This window comes from Malaclemys terrapin, chromosome 11 (genome assembly GCF_027887155.1).
Source record: "Malaclemys terrapin pileata isolate rMalTer1 chromosome 11, rMalTer1.hap1, whole genome shotgun sequence".
In the NCBI taxonomy this organism is placed as follows: Eukaryota; Metazoa; Chordata; order Testudines; family Emydidae; genus Malaclemys; species Malaclemys terrapin.
In genome coordinates, this window is record NC_071515.1 from 71,556,532 (window position 1) to 71,574,100 (window position 17,569).

Genomic DNA, 17,569 nt, shown 5'->3' on the forward strand with positions numbered 1-17,569 from the left:
CTCTCTAACTGGAGTCAATTCTTGAGGCAAACCAGGCACTGGCTGTTGGCCTGAGATTTCTAAAAGGGGGATTTCCCAGGTGCCATTTTTAACCACCTCTGTTCAAGGCCTGAGTACATAGTGTAAATAAACATGCAGTAACAAGAAAATATCCAATCTCTACTCATCATTCATTTCTCCTCCAGTGGGAAACCATGCTGAAAGACCCCAAAAATCTGCTGCCACTGGGCAGAGGGCGGATAGTATTATTCATTAATAAGGAATGGCAGAATCTGTTCCAGTGTAATTAGCATTTTAAAATTTTCTTTTCAGCCTCAGCAAACTAAAAAATGGCGAATCATATTTCACCTTTGGCTAGAGACTAAGCCTGGAAAGTGCCAGCCCCAAAGTTGAACCCCAGGCTCTGGGTGTCTCTAAACCTCTGACTGCCAGAAGACAATACGGATGGATCACTGGATAAATTGCCCTTTACTGTTCACTCCCTCTGAAGCACCTGACACTGGCCATTGTTGGAAGACAGGACACTGTGCTAGCTGGACCATCGGCCTGACCCAGTATAGCCATTCTTATGTTCTTATGAATGTTTCAGGTTACCAGTGTCTGCAAACAAGATGTTATAATAGAAAACTACTCTGTAACCCTAACTATAGCAAGTGCCACATGGACAGGGCCGGTGCAACCTATTAGACCACCTAGATGGTCGCCTAGGGCACTAACATTTGGGGGGCGGCGACCGCGGCGGCCGGATCTTCCGCCGCCTCTGTTGGGGGTGGCATTTCGGAGGCAGGACCTTCCGTCGCCTAGGGTGGCAAAAAAGCTGGCAGCGCTCCTGCACATGGATCTTCCTATATCTATGTCAACTTTAAGAAGCTGATCTTACTTTATTCAGATGCAGCTCAGGCATCAATCAGATCTATTTCCCATTTTCAGTTTGATTATCAATTAGTTTAAAAAATCAGTACTATAGGAAATGGCCTTTATTGTAGGATAAGCCTTTTGCCTAGCTCACCAGTTCAAATTAAACTTAGGTAGGTGATGACCAAAAGTCATAACATTTGATGCATGTTTGGTGAGTGAAATGAGCTTGTAGTGTCAGCCTAGGTTCTAGTGGCCAGCTGTCCCCATCAAAAGAGTCACTCTTTTTGGTAACCCTAGCAGAGACTGAACTCACCCCAGGAGTGGCCCTTCCAGGTCAAGCTTGAGTCACTTTAGTAAGATACGGGGAAGTTTCCTTGCAAATACTTGCAATGTATCTGACTTGTGGATGTACAGAAGTCTTCATTATATAGGTATGTCAATTCAACACCCTCACAACACCAGTATGTATATTAAAGGGTAAACAAAAGAGATCCCAAAGAAAAATAACAGTACTTTTACAGAGATTCCCCTATTCAAAGTAAGTCTGTAATGAATGGCTAAAACAAGGGGCATTCTAAAAATTAGAACAGAGGACTGCCCTATTCCCAGCAATGCCTTGGTTTGGTCTCAACCGCTCTTGGTTTTCTCATCTGCAGAACAAGGATAAAGAAAGGCTACCTCCATCTAAGTGCTGGTTGAGAGTTTTGCCTCTAAATATTCACATTTGTGGGACTGGTATCTCTAGAGCCAAGCTGCAGGTGATTTGAAGAGCAATGGTTGTTGTGGCCACTTGCCTGTCCCCTCCCTCACAGAAGGTTCAGAGGTAGAGAGTGACCCAAACATCCGTCAGTTCATTAACATTTGTAAAGTGCTTAGAGAGCCATTGATGAAAGATGCTATATATAGATACAGTAACATCAGAGATCTAAAGGAGGCCTTATCTGTACACAAAAGTTGTACAACTTTTAGCTTATTGGTATAGTTCAAGTGGTACAACCACCTCCCTCCCCATTTCTCCCGCCGCCCACCAGTATGAATGCAGTTATACTCATATAAGTGTACGTATATGTGGATAGCTTGTTCCTATGTAGGAAAAGGAATAAGCTATGGTCATCTGAGGCACTTTTATAATGCATCCACACTAGGCATTACACTGCTTTGAAGATACTGGTAAAAAAAAAACACACCTTAATCAACACGGTTATACTGGTACAAAGACTGTGAATGGACCACACCTAAGAGATTCAAGTAGCTTCTTATTCTTTACTTTTCATTTTTTTCTCCTGCATAAAAAGTAGACATAATCTTTAAAAATATGACCACAACTCTAAGCAATAGGAAGCAGAGGGTACATACATTGTATCAAAAAGACAAAGCACACCACCACATTAGGTAACAGTCTAGAAATCAACAAAAACGTGTAATAAATTCCCATGCAACAACACAAATAATTCTTCCTTACACTGGTCTAACCATAAAATTACATTCAATTACTGCTGCTTGCAAGTGTAGTATTCTATGCCTCATTCCAGGATTTTCGAAGTACTAGCAGTGCCCACACAGCAAGTTATTGCATAGCAAGCTGGTGCACTGTAGATTTACACCCTGGTTTGCTGCACAGTAACTCTTCATGTAGACAATCCCTTAGTTAAATTGCAAGCTCTTTGGGGCAGGGACCATCTCTTAACTAAGCATTTATACAGAGTCTAACACAATCAGGGCCTAATCTTGAACATAGTTTTTGGCTGCTACTGTAGTATAAATAAATAATAATAATGATAAAAAATAAATATGTACATCCCAAATTCCATTCTAGCTCAGCTGAGGATGAATCACTCAATACTTTATCAGATTCTCATTCTTACTCTGTATGAAGTTTACCAGCTGGTCTGGATCGTAAAACCAATAAGAATTTTTATTGGGAAGGACGGGGTAGAAAAATTTGAAATCTGCATGAATGTGTTTAAAACTAGGAAATGTGTCTAGGATTTTCAAAGGGTCCCAAGAGAATTAGGCACCCAACTTCCATTGACTTTCAAAAGGCTGTCAAGGATTTGAGCAAGGAGACCACATTTTGAGCAGCAACCTGAATGATTTTCAATGGGCACTGAGAGACTAACTCTCATTAAAAGTCTCAGCCTATGCAGAGAAACCTTTTTCTTCTTGTAAAATGGTTTGAATATTATCTTAGAAAAGGAACTCTATGCTCTTATGCTTCTTGAGACAATAAAAATATCATCTTCTGATCTATATATCATCTTCAGAGTCTCAATATCCTTTTGTGTCCCTAAGGATGCTGCATGTTCTTCATAACCAGGGGAAACAAGGTAAGGATTTCAGGTACAGGAAGAAATGACACATCAGAACCAAAACTTCTTTTAAATCAGTTTTTAAATCACAAAGGCATGTAGAACGAGCTATCGCAGGACTGACAAACAGGAAATTAACAAAGTGTACATTATTATATTTAATGAAATTTTCTAAATATTTGATTCAACAATCTCCCTAGCTAAGACAGGGCTAGCACTGAAATAAACTTGTGTGTGATTGTCACCTTTTTTTTTTATATTGTAATAGATTTCTCCATTTCCGTAACCCTTCCAACTAAATCCACAGCTGCAAAACTAACGGAGTCCATTTTACCAATAGGCGAGAGAATGCCAACATTAAAATCCAAAGATTGTTCTACAGCTTGAGGTACCTTAACTTAAAATATAACATGGAGATTTTCAAAGGCACAAATGGCAATTAAGCACTTAACCCTCATTGGAGATCGATGGATATTAGGCAGTCAGCTACCATTTGTGCCATTGAAAATCTCCCCCTGGCAGGCTTCTGATCTTAAAAGTTCAAAAACGGTTGGGCCTTTTCTCAGAGTATAGAGATTGCATTCACTGCGAGACTTGTTATTTGTCTGTAATGCCATGGAATTGCTTGTGCTCTTCGTACATTTTGTCCATGAGTATCCCAATAAAACTCTCTTGGGGTATTCCCAATAACTACAAAATGTCAATATAGGTTTACTGGGAAGTTTATCAACAACATTGTTATCACTTAGGACCAGACTGTTGTAGGCCCTTGCAAGGCAATCCATGCGTGGAAGAGTGCACAGGAAGCTTCACACCATACCACTTTATGTGGCTGTGCCACAGCCTCTCCCCTACTTATACTGTGCCACTCCCCTACTTATTCCTGATTCCATCAGAGTGCAGGAAAGGGAACAGGGAGGGAACGAATGTTGATACTTTCCCACACTGGCCCATGTAATGGGCTTGGCACAATAAGGTAGCAATCCGATTCATGGATGGACAAGTAATGCGTCACCCGCCCTATGCCCGAGAACAGCATCAGCAGAGACTGTGCCTGCATGAGGCACAATAGTTCTGGTGTCTCTTCCTGGTGTACATCCATCCCACTTCAATCTAGTGCTGACTTAGTTGATAAAGAACAAACAACTTCAGGCATTTTCCCCTCCCCAAGAACCTGTAAACAAAAAGAGAAACCCAAACATAAGGATTTCAACCCCTTGCTTTATGCCATCTTCTCAATTTCAGCCCCTTCATCAGATTATGGCCAATATTGACAAAAGAGCATCATCCATCGGAAGACATATTGATGCATTTTAGAGAATAGAGAATGAGAAGACAGAGGGAAGACACAGTAATGATACCCCAGACTTAGCAAATCTATCATTCCAACAAAGCCATTTGCTGTTCCATGGCTGTATATCCAACTATGAAGTTGTAACCCAATGAATGCAATCAGGTGCTAAGAGTAGTCTTTCAATTGTCTGATGCATATCATGTCCACAGTTCTCCTTTTAGGAACTTGTATCCTTAAATAACAGAGGAGATATAGTGGCAGCATATGGAAAACCTAAAATTACCACATCCCTAATGAAAGTGGCTAAAAATTAACTGACTCAGAATAGAGTTGTTAACCTTAAACAACTGGCAAGCAAAAAATAAATGCCCATCCTCCTACCGTCTATTAAAAAGGAGAATAAGGTCAAATAGTAATTTATCATTCGTCACTTTAATCTCTGGCTTTTCATCTCAGGGTCTGAATTTAAAATCGACATTGGGGCAAAGTGAATAGAGGAAACAGCCAGGAGCTCCCTTGGAAAGCCATCAGGTGGTCTAATGTATGCTTCCTAGTGTTCAGAACAACAACACATCATAAAGCTGCAGTGGAATTTGGACTCGCTTATCAGCAAGAGGCGGAACATGTGGAGGACAGAAGTTATTCTTTGTGGGGCTTGAATACTACTTTGTTAGACAGGTGTATAGAAGGAGGCAACCATTCCTGCTCCTGAAAGGTTCTTGGAATCAAGCTTCATGCCACAGGCTTATCTAAAGTCCCTGAAATCCAATTAAAGCTGTAATCAAGTCTAGACTGAGTGATCTTTCCATGTACTGCTCCTAGCATGAATTAGCAGGTTTCAGTGTAGAGTGGTTAAAAATATCTATTGCTGGTTAGTGTGCTAAATTCTGTTAGTTATCTAACACACACTCATTTAATGGAATTGAAAACTTTTTCAGGCAACTCAGATTTTAGACTGGGATTTTAAATTATTACGTGACTTACTTATAGGCTGTTACCTGGTTTCTTTTCCCTAATTATTCATTGTATGTATGAGCGATATGGTTCTTTTAATAGAATACATCTAGACACTCAAATCTGCTGGCCCTCAGTGAGATCATTTGTTGGAGAAAGGAAGAAAAGACATTATAAACAGAGCTGGACACTTGTTTTGAACTAAGAGTATATTTGCCAAAAAATGCAGTTGTAGAAGATCCAAAATGATTCACAAATTCAACACTAATTTGTCTAATTGTTTTGGCCAGAGTCAAGCTACATTCACTAATCAGGCAGAGAAAAAGAAGAGGGTAGAGCAACCATCTGGGATGCAAGAGACTAAGGTCCAAATCCCAACTCAGGAACAGGAATTTGAACCAAAGTCTCCCCGCTTGCTTGCTTGCATTCTGACCACTTTTTCCTAATCTTACTTTCTCATCAGAGCAACTGTTTCAAACGAATTGAGGTCTGGATCACATTACCGTACTGTCTGTCCCCCATCAACTGCCCCTACACACCACATGCTGTTATGGGGAAATTAAGTCTGTGTTTATAACAGTATCACCTTGTGCTTTAATCCTGTGACATCTGCCTAGCTCAACAGGCTGCCAACCCCCAGTGAATACTTAGGCGCTGGAAGAAGTTGTGTTGGTGAGGTTCGGTAGATGGCACTCTTCCCTGAGCCAGTACTAGACCAAAGTCTCAGCAGGTTGTCTAGAGTATTGTGCTGCAATCTTTTAGATGCAATGTAAGAATCAAAGCCCTAATCACTTATGATCATTAGATTCAGCATCTGTTTTTTTCTTTATACCAGGTGTCTGGCCAAATTCCAACTTGGGGAGTTCTTCCACTGACTTTTCAAATAGATCAAGTATTCTACACTGCCCTTGCTAAACAGCTGTATAGGATAGCTGCATAAAACATTCCCTGCCTTTCAGACCAGTGGAGACCACATTCTGGTAGTGGAAGGCTATGTCAACAACTTAGGGGTATGATTCCCAGGTCGCCTAGACATATTCATGCTAACTCTCGTCTGAGCCACAGTAATATGTGCAGTGGTAACAGCAGCATGTGCTAGCAGCCCCAAATACGTGCCCCTGGCCTTCAGGTGGGTTTGTAGTCGTGGCAGCTAGCACAATGCCACTGCTGCTCGTGCTACCATGGCTACATTTCTATTTTTAGCACGCTAGTTCAGATGAGAGCTAGCACAAGTATGTCTGTGTGAGATATGAATCAATCACACCCCAGCTCACACTGTAGACATAGCCAAAGAAGTAATTTGTGTGTGTAATTTGGCTATCAGTTTGTAAAACGATTCGGCCAATAAGAATATAAACCTTTTCACATATGCTTTGAGCAGGGGGTTGAACTAGATGACCTCCTGAGGTCTCTTCCAACCCTAATCTTCTATGATTCTGTGATTCCATGATATACAATATTTCACCCAAAGAGCTTAAATGATTCGCAGACATTAAGTATTTAAGCCTCACAACATCCCTGTGAAGCAGGAAGTACTATTATAACCACTTTACAGATAGACAATCCTAGTTATGAAAGGCTAAGTGACTTAGAATCATAGACTCATAGAAGATTAGAGTTGGAAGAGACCTCAGGAGGTCATCTAGTCCAACCCCCTGCTCAAAGTGGACCAACACCAACTAAATCATCCCAGCCAGGGCTTTGTCAAGACGGGCCTTAAAAACCTCTAAGGATGGAGATTCCACCACCTCCCTAGGTAACCCATTCCAGTGTTTCGCTACCCTCTTAATGAAATAGTGTTTCCTAATATCCAACCTAGACCTCCCCCACAGCAACTTGAGACCATTGCTCCTTGTTCTGTCATCTGCCACCTCTGAGAACAGCCAAGCTCCATCCTCTTTGGAACCCCCCCTTCAGGTAGTTGAAGGCTGTTATCAAATCTCCCCTCACTCTTCTCTTTTGCAGACTAAACAAGCCCAGTTCCCTCAGCCTCTCCTCGTAAGTCATGTGCCCCAGCCCACTGATCATTTTTGTTGCCCTACGCTGGACTCTCTCCAATTTGTCCACATTCTTTCTGTAGTGGGGGGCCCAAACCTGGATGCAATACTCCAAGTGTGGCCTCACCAGTGCTGAATAGAAGGGAATAATCACTTCCCTCGATCTGCTGGCAATGCTCCTACTAATGCAGCCCAATATGCCATTAGCCTTCTTGGCAACAGGGGCACACTGCTGACTCGTATCCAGCTTCTTTCTCATCAACTGTAATCACCAGGTCCTTTTCTGCAGAACTGCTGCTTAGTCAGTTGGTCCCCAGCCTGTAGCAGTGCATGGGATTCTTCCGTCCTAAGTGCAGTACTCTGCACTTGTCCTTGTTGAACCTCATCAGATTTCTTTTGGCCCAATCCTCCAATTTGTCTAGGTCACTCTGGACCCTATCCATACCCTCCAGTGTATCTACCTCTCCCCCCAGCTTAGTGTCATCTGCGAACTTGCGAATATCCCATCATCCAGATCATTAATAAAGATGTTGAACAAAACTGGCCCCATGACAGACCCCTGGGGCACTCCGCTCGATACTGGCTGCCAACTAGACATTGAGCCATTGATCACTACCCGTTGAGCCCGACAAACTAGCCAGCTTTCTATCCACCTTATAGCCCATTCATCCAATCCATACCTTTTAAACTTCCTGGCAAGAATATTGTGGGAGACCATATCAAAAGCTTTGCTAAAGTCAAGATATATCATGTCCACTGCTTTCCCCAAAAACAACAAGGAGTCTGGTGGCACCTTAAAGACTAACAGATTTATTTGGGCATAAGCTTTCGTGGGTAAAAACCTCACTTCTTCAGATGCAAGTGAGGTTTTTACCCACGAAAGCTTATGCCCAAATAAATCTGTTAGTCTTTAAGGTGCCACCAGACTCCTTATTGTTTTTGTAGATACAGACTAACACGGCTACCCCCTGATACTTGACTGCTTTCCCCATAACCACAGAGCCAGTTATCTCATCATAGAAGGTGTCACATATCTGATACTGATGTGTGACTTGCTAAAGATCACATATCAGTATCAGAGCTGGAACTAGAACCTAAGAATGCTATCTCTGAGCTCCTTGCTGTATTCATATGTAATTGTTGTTATATTTGTTTAATAATAGGCTTAATACTGATTCCAGATACATGAATGCACATCACTGGTTAGCCTCTAGAATCAGCTATTGTGTTTACCTATGTACATATCTCTGTTGATTTTTAAGAAGAAATGTGGTAATGGTGGGGGAAGCAGGCTAGTACACCCAAAAAGCAGGATAGAGTGTTTTTATGGTAATAGTCAGTATTAGATATATACTCATTATCTTGAATTTGAAAAAGCTGAGATGCAGCCTTACTTTTACTGACTCACCCTCACAGCCAGATCAGGTGGTTCCTATTACTTTAAACATAGACATGCAAAGCATCTTGTAGTGTCTCCCTAAGGAGCAAGAACAGGAGCAGGAACAACCCTAGCACTAACTAAACTCAGGAGGCTGCTCAGTCTGAACCTTATGTTTTGTTAATTTAAGAATGAATTAAAATTCCATGAAAAGTGAGCGTTTTGGACACTAATTCAGTATGTGTGTGCTCTGTGGAAGCTAAGGATTCAGCCCATTGGCAATACACATATAAAATAAATCGGGGAGGGGAGGGGAGGGGAGAGGAAGGGTTATTATTTTATATTTGCAAGCAGTTGTCTCTAAACATATGTAATATATAAGGCTATATATGTGAGAGAATACATGATTTGGTATAAAGGACATACACTGTAAAGCCTTTGGGGCAGGGATTGTTTTTTTGTTCTGTTTGTACAGCATTTAGCACAGCAGGGTGTGAGCCCATAACTGGGTCTCCTAGGCACGGGTCACAATACAAATTCTAAATACTACTCCTACTAATTTATTGACATGAATTTGTGATGAAGCTGCAAATGAGTTTGGAGATCCCACCCCGCCCCCCTGCCCCAAGTTAGTGCCAGTAAAACCTATTATGCATCACCACACCATCATGTAGACTATATATGCCCAAATTTTACACAAGACTATCTTAGTAAGGTTTTAGAGTGTTTAAACACTGTATTGGTTCTATTTGTCATACTAGTCTGCCTGCCATGTGGCCAACTGTGCATGAGGAGATTATAATTATACTATTTCTGAAACCTCTACACATTGTTTAAATAAGCTTCTCCACACATCACCATATTGAAATTTTAAGGTCGTTATTTCAGAACTGCAAACAAGTGTTGTTTCTTAGTAGGCCCTGGGAAAACTTCTGTTTCCATGACAGAAAACTATGAATTCTAGCCTTGTGGGGTTGGGAGATATCAGACCTTAAACCTGCCACTGGTTCAGTACGGAATATTGCCCACCTTTAGTGTAATTTGGGGGAAAAGAAGGATACATCTGTTTTTCACACACTCTTTTTAACATTGGTGGTTTGGGATGTTAGAAGTAGTTCCAGGAGAAGTATTTTAGCATGCAGAGTGTAGTTAAGATGGTCAAAGGGGCATGAGAAATGCAGTTTTTCACAAGCTCTTGCAGTTTGTCACATGGATATCACCACTTTATATGGGGTATAGCTAAACAGATACAGACATATACACACACACTTTAATGTACAAGATCACCTGTCTGCTTCATCCTTCCCCATCCATGCTCACAGTGCTGAACAGTTACAGTGCAATATAATTAAAATATTATAAAAGTGGATTAACAAAATATTAAAAAGTCAAAGAAACCCAATGGCATATTTCAAAAGTGATCTTCCTACAGAGGGCCTGTCAGTGATTGAGATTAAAAGGCACTCATGGAAAAAATGTTGGGGTTAATTTGGAAAGCGGGGAGGGATAAGCAAATGTTAGAGAGCTGCAAGTTCTGGAGATATTGGACCAAAATCTGACTATGCAACTTCACTATGCAACTTCATTCAAGCGCAGGCTGCACAGATGTAAATGAGGACAAAATATGGCCTATTCAGTATTCTTTTGTTGTCCTGTGTGAGGTTACTGGTGCATGGTGATGGAGGGCTTTTGTTTGTTTGTTTTTTGTGAGTGTCTGTTTATGTGCCCCATTTCGTGAGTTTTGGTTTTGCCAAGGGGATACATTCTGATGGACTAATTCCATGCTCACCCTTTTGTGTTGGATGGATGGATATAGATAACATAGTGCCTGATTTTTATGGTAGATGATACTGCCATTAACAATAGGTATAAATAGCATGCAGGCCTGTGTAATTCTGTCAATTGGTGGTAGTCAATCCACCTTGGTTGAAAGTCAAGACTGATTAACTATATATAAATCTAATGAAAAAAGAACTGAAGCTGTTATTTGAAAAAACAAAACTAAAGATGGCAATGAAAAAACCAATAATCCACTTCCCTGAAGTTTCCAACCTAAAAGCAATTGAGTTGAATTAGAAATATGGACAAGGTGAGAGTTATAATAATTGTGAAAGGTAATTTCAGTGTCATTTTCAGTCCTCCATTGAAAAAAAATCTAGCAAATAATTTCCATTAAGAAAAGGGAGAGAATTTCTCAGCATTTGATGAAGATACTCGATAGGATTTTATTACTGAAGGAGCCACTGACACTTTAATTAGTGACACACGGATTATGCTTAGCGCAGATGAAGCCCTTAAAGTGTGGGATCTATTTTTCTCCCCCCTTCCACCAGGAAAGGAAAAGTTTAGGTGGATGATGGAGTGCTGTGGGAAAGCAAGGAAATATGGAACAGAGGGTCTATACTTCCTTTTCTCTCCCTGCGGAGAGGATCTGGATGCTCTCAAGTTTGATGTTAGTTTAATCATACTCACAGAGATCTGTATGCCCATGTACCGCACTGCGCAGAAAGAGAATATAAAAAACAATTAGCCTCTGTTAATATTTGATATGCAGCCAAAGCTCCTTTATGCAGAAACTGAGAGAACTACCCATGAAAAAATAAATTGCTTTTCAAGAACATCTATCACTGTAAGTAGCTGGTATCCTTGTCCTCAAACAAACCTGTTCCTAAGGCTCCTGGGCTGCATTCGAAATGGAGTAAAAGAAACGAACGTTTGGGGTTTCACTGTATATTGTGATGTGTTTTGTCAGATTCATTCTCTTTTCTTTTCACCTCCTCTACAGGCACAGGGAGCTTAAAATAGAGCCGATTTTGAAACCAAGGAACAACTAAGCTGACCCATATTGCCGTTGTGACACTAGTAAGCTACATATATTAATACCACAGCATCCAGCATGGCACTAATAGTTGGATTATTAGTGGCTGAACAAGCAGGCTTAGGCAGCCTTTATTAGGCTAATGAACAGATTTTTCCAACCAATGTCCCTAATCACCATGCCTGACTGCAGTAAAACTGCATGAATAACTGTTAAACCAGATACAATTAAGGTCCTCACTGGGATTAGAGCTACGGCGCGGCTGTTCCCAGGCACCTAGATCCCCGTTTCCTAATTCTGGCTAATAGGAGACCTTCTGCCTGCTTTCTGCCTTAACCCAGTAAAGGAGGAGGCAGGAAAAGGAAGGGGGGGGGAACCCTTTGCAGAATATCAGATCCTCTCTTCTAACCTTTCCTGGATGAATAGAGCCAGATTGTGAATCATGCAAACCTAACATCTTTTAGAACAATGAGGCCCTTCAGTGATAATAATAGTACCAATCATAACAATAGGCAGCTCCAGCCCCTTTCTATCATGTGCAAACAGTTGGGGCAGAATATGAAATTTCTTTAGAAACAGATACTGACTTTTTTTCTCCTTTTCACTTGCCTACTAAGAATAGCCTAATTTATTCATGCTTTTATTTGGCAACAGAAACTAGGCTGACCTGCCTCCCTTTTTATTCACACAGATAAAAGAGCTTTGGCAAAAAGGCAGAGGACACTCTCTGCATTTAAAGGTGTCTAGAGCTGTTCTCCAAAGGAATGACAGAATGGTTACTGCCTCTTTCATTGGTCCTCCCCTGCTCTCTGGGCTTCATCTCTTTTCTCTCTGACTTTCTTTGGGGCTGTTCATGCTATAAAAGTAGGTTAAATCTGGGGAGGAGGGGGGAATAAAAGAAAATCAAGTGCCTTCAGCATCTTATTGAGAATACTGTGGCACTGTGTAGTTGTAGAGGATGTGTGTCTCTCTGCAGTTCTTGGGGCTCAAGTTGGATAGGGTGATTTAAAGATTTTGTGGGGAGCGGGATCTGGGGAAAGATGGGCTAAGGTTAACCCTTCTTTTCTTCTCTTTGTACCAGAGTTGATACTCAGAAAATGTGTCTTTTTTAAAAAAAAAACAACCCAGAACTGCACTACACATAAACCACTTGCCCCTCAAAATGTTTACTCACAGCAGAGCCCTGCTTCCGAAACATTGCGAAGCTAGCTATTAAACTGAACACATTATTACCAATAGATAGCAACAAAGTTAATTGCCCATTACAAACACAGACATCTTTACTACTGTACTGGAAAATAAATCAATATTTTTTTAAAAAAGTAACACACATCTAAAGCACCTGCCTCTGCTTTTGACCGGATGAGCAAAGAACAGTTCTAACTGTTGTCGTACAGTAGGGGTAAGAGGGCTTTTATCTGGGTAAGTAAAGTTCAGTCACTTTTGGCCTGATTAGTAAACACTCAGTCTAACTAACGTTTTTAAAAAACCCCATACTGATAGACAGCCTTGCTAATGTAGGGCCAGATCATGGGAGAAAAAGTCTGCCTTTTCTGCAGAAGCTAGTGCTGCTCCACGACTGTCTCACAGGGGGGTGCTCACGCATGAGATAGCCAATTCCAGCTCTCACACTGAAAGCAGCATCTTCCCAAAGCAGCACTCAGTCTCCACCTCCCCGCATGCTGCCTATTGTGCTGATTCTGTAATTGTTTCATGTGGTTTCTCTCGGCAATGTTTTTGCCGTGGTCGCTGCTGCATCCAAGGTTCTGTTTTGGTTTGGTTTTATGTAATGGGGTGCAGCATGTTTGCACTAGAAGTGCTAAAAATAATTAAACAGAAATGAAGCCAAAACAAAAGTCTGGATCTGAAGAATCCAAACACTGGAGTGAGTTGAAACTCAAAGCTGCATCTGTATTTTGCCAATGTTCCCCGCCCATCAAAACGCAGATCTGTATTTTGATGGTGTTCAATATTCAGTTCCTGGTATGAACTTTGTAGCATTAGCCCAGCTTTAAAATTAAATAACTGATCTTATTCTCTCTCCAAACTTTGAGCCACATTCTGCTCTCAGCTATACTTGTGCAAATCTGAAATCAGTGGATTTACTCTGGATTAATCAAGTTTAACAGAGAACAGGACATGGCTCATTGTCTTCTCAGATACATGATTAAGCTGTTCAGGTGAGAGCACAAATTTGCATGCTACACTCTCAAGGTCAAGTGATCTGCAAAGTGAAACCTTTCGGCATTTTATTTGGCAGCTTATTTTCAAATATCAAGTGGTAAATAGTTTCTGCTCCATTTCAGTTCTCATGAATACACAGTTCTTTTACAATCAAACCCTTCAACAGGTTAGCAAATGCTGGTTTTCTGCCAAGAACTGCCATTTCTTTTTTTTTGTAAAATAGTTTTCTCCATCCCTCTGCCAAACCTTTTTTTTTGTAAAATAGTTTTCTCCATCCCTCTGCCAAACCTTTTCTCTTCTCCATACACAGCTTTTGAATTGCCAACACTTGATCATAGGCTTTGAAGCTGATTGCAGGAATTAGTGAGCATATCTTCTTAGTTCTATCAGGGAGACAATATAAAGCTCTGAGTTTTCAGAACTGGGACCCCCCGTTGTTAAACACCTCTTTTGAGAAGCTTTGCCTTTTAGCTATAATAGTGTCAGTTACTCCCAGTTTTATATTTTCTTATACACCTTCAGGATTAGGATCCTCTTCTATCTACAGTAGAAAATAGCTGAAGCTGCAAAGCCCAAATCTGGATTTAAACATCCCAAAGCTCAGGGCTCTTGGGAGCTTAGGTTTTGTTTTGGCCCATTATAGAGATATGCAGCTAGCTACAAAGTTTGGGTCTGGATGCAACCAGGGCTGGCTCTAACTTTTTTGCTGCCCCAAGCAGCAAAAAAAAGTGCCGCCCCGCCGAGCCCCCCCCCCCCACTGAGCGCCGCGCCCCGCGCCGCCGGAACCCCCCCCCGAAAGCTGCGCCCCACGCCGCCTCCATGCCGCTGGAGTGGCCCCCCCCGCAGAATGCCACGCCGCGCTGCCCCCCGTTACCCCAAGATTGGCCACCCCTTACCAGGTGCTGCCCTAAGCATGTGCTTGGTTGCCTGGTGCCTGGAGCCAGTCCTGGATGCAACCATTCCCAAAGTTTAGGATCCAGATCGCTTGGTCCCATTCCCAGTTATTAGATGTCTTCTCTCCCCCTCTTGCTCTCTCTTTTTTTGGCCTAAACACAATTATGTGCATGTCAGTTCAGTGCTTAAATAAGGTTCCACATTGGCTATACTGCAGATTAGACTCCTATATTCATCCACCTACCAAGTAGAGCAAAAGTAACAGAAGGGAAAGCTATACCATACCCACCACTGTACATCATCCCTGACCGGGAGGGGCCACCTACTATGGCTAGAGAGAGGCAGCATGGCGTAGTGGATAAAGCATTAGATTAGGAGTCAGAAGAGCTGGGTTTTTTTATGCTGACCTGTTGTGTGACCATGGCAAACCACGTCATAGATTTTAAGGCCCAGAAGGGACCACTGAGATAATCTTGTCTGACATCTTGCATAACACAAGCTGTAAAACCTCACACAGTAATCATGGCATCAAGCCTATAACGTCTGTTTGAGCTATTGCATATCTTTTAGAAAGACAGTCAGTCTTGAATTAAAGACTTTGAGTGATGGAAAATCCACAACATCCTTAGGTAAGTTGTTCTAATGGTTAATTACCCACACTTTCAAAAATAACAAGGAGTCTGGTGGCACCTTAAAGACTAACAGATTTATTTGGGCATAAGCTTTCATGAGTAAAAACCTCACTTCTTCGGATGCAACAAAGTGAGGTTTTTACTCACGAAAGCTTATGCCCAAATAAATCTGTTAGTCTTTAAGGTGCCACCAGACTCCTTGTTGTTTTTGTAGATACAGACTAACACGGCTACCCCCTGATACTTTCAAAAATGAGCACCTTACTTCTAGTCTGAGTTTGTCTAGCTTCAGTTTCCAGCCATTGGATATCCTAATGCCTCTTTTTGCTAGAGTAAAGAGCAGAAATATCTTTCCCATGGGAGGTTGTTACCAAATCATCTCTTAACTTTCTCTTAGATAAACAAAATGGATTGAACTTTTTAAGTTTCTCACTTAAAGCATGTTTTCCAGACCTTGGATCATTCCTGTTGCTCTTTTCTGAATCCTTTCTTATTTTTCAGCATCCTTTTTGAAATGTGAACACCAAAACTGGACACAGTATTCCGGTAATTGTCTCACTAATGCTATATGCAAAGGAAATATCACCTCCCTGCTTCTAGATATTCCCCTGCTTATACATGCAAGTATTATATTCACCCTTTTAGCTACAGATTGCACTGGGCGCTCACATTCAGTTGGTTACCTGCCATTACCCCAAGTCCTTTTCTGTGTTAACACATTCCATAACACTGTCACCCAATCTGTGTGACCTACATTCATTTTCCTTACATGTATGGCTTGGCATCTGGGTGTATTACTTTACCACACTGCCTATTTTCCCTTCCATACTTTGTCTTTCTTCTCTGTTTAGACTGCAAGCTCTTTTGGGTAGGGTCTGTCTCTTACTATGTGTTTGTGTAGTGCCTGACACTATAGGGCCCTGAACTTGTTGGGGATCCATAGGCACTAGCATAGTACAAATAAATAAAGGTAAATCTGTCTCCATTGTACATACAATCCTTGATCTGTCTACTGCAACCTCTAACAGGTGTGCTAATTAATGTCAAAGTAGTAGTAGAGGCTTTTGAAATCTGAAAACTGTTCCTGGGAATGGGATGGAGACCACCAACACAAGCCAAGCAAAAGGATTTAGGGTTTTGCCTATATATCATCCCCTTCACTCCTACCACGATACCTGAGTGTCTCCCAGCAAGCTGTGACTGAAGTTCCACCAGTTTGTATTTACACTTTGCTAGTGAAGTGGTAGCAGAAGGAGGGGCTTGAGACTAACAGCTATCTGAACTAGAGACTCCCAGTGTGATCTTGTGCTAGTCACTTAACCTCTCGGTGCTTCCATACAATGAGAAAACTTCTACTTCCCTAAATCATGCATGTTGTAAGGCTTACTTCCTTTGTGTATGTAAAGTGCTTTGAGATCTTCAGGAGGAGGGAGATGTTGAAGGGCAAAGTGGTAGGAATAAATATGATATTACCTAGTTTCTTGGTCACTTAACAGAATCCCTGATCATGTACCTATCTCAATATGCCAAGCCCAACCCTATAAAACCTTCAGTATTTCAAATTCCCCTACTGTGCTTTCCGGCAGACTCAAACAGAACCTTTTAATTAGTCTTTGTTGGCTTCTGCCTGTGTTGATTTCTACTGTAAGACCAGTAGCCTCAGGAACTCTTTTATCACTGGATCCATAGCTCTGCTCTGCTCCAAAACCAGTTAGAAATATTGAAATTCTTCCATTGGAATTGCCAATAGGGACATCCACGAGAAAAACAAAACAACGGTGACATTTCAATGCTTTTCCTTTCTTTTTAAAAGAAAAATGTTTGTACTTACGGGAATCCCTGAAGTGTTGCTGAAATTCTCAGAGGTTGCCCAATTAAAGCCTGATCCAAGGACTATTGCCATCAATGGGAGGTTTTCTATTAACTTCAATGGTCTTTGGATGAAGTCCTTAAATTGAAAACAGCGCTGTAACTGAATTCTGTGCATCATTAAAAAGCAAATAGCTTGTTTAAAAAACAAATGCAAACCAGGAAATAACCCGGTTTCTTGGACTTTATTATCCTATAACAATTTATTTGGTTTGTGTGATTATAGTCCATAGCAGTTTGAAATCATGTTTGAAATGAAAACTAAGCTGGGCTGACGTTATTTTCCTGGGTTATTATTTGCGGACTGCAGAACAATCCCTGGTTACAGGTTGGGCTGCACTGATTAAACAGAATGTTCAATGCTGTTGTGTTTGGAGTAACA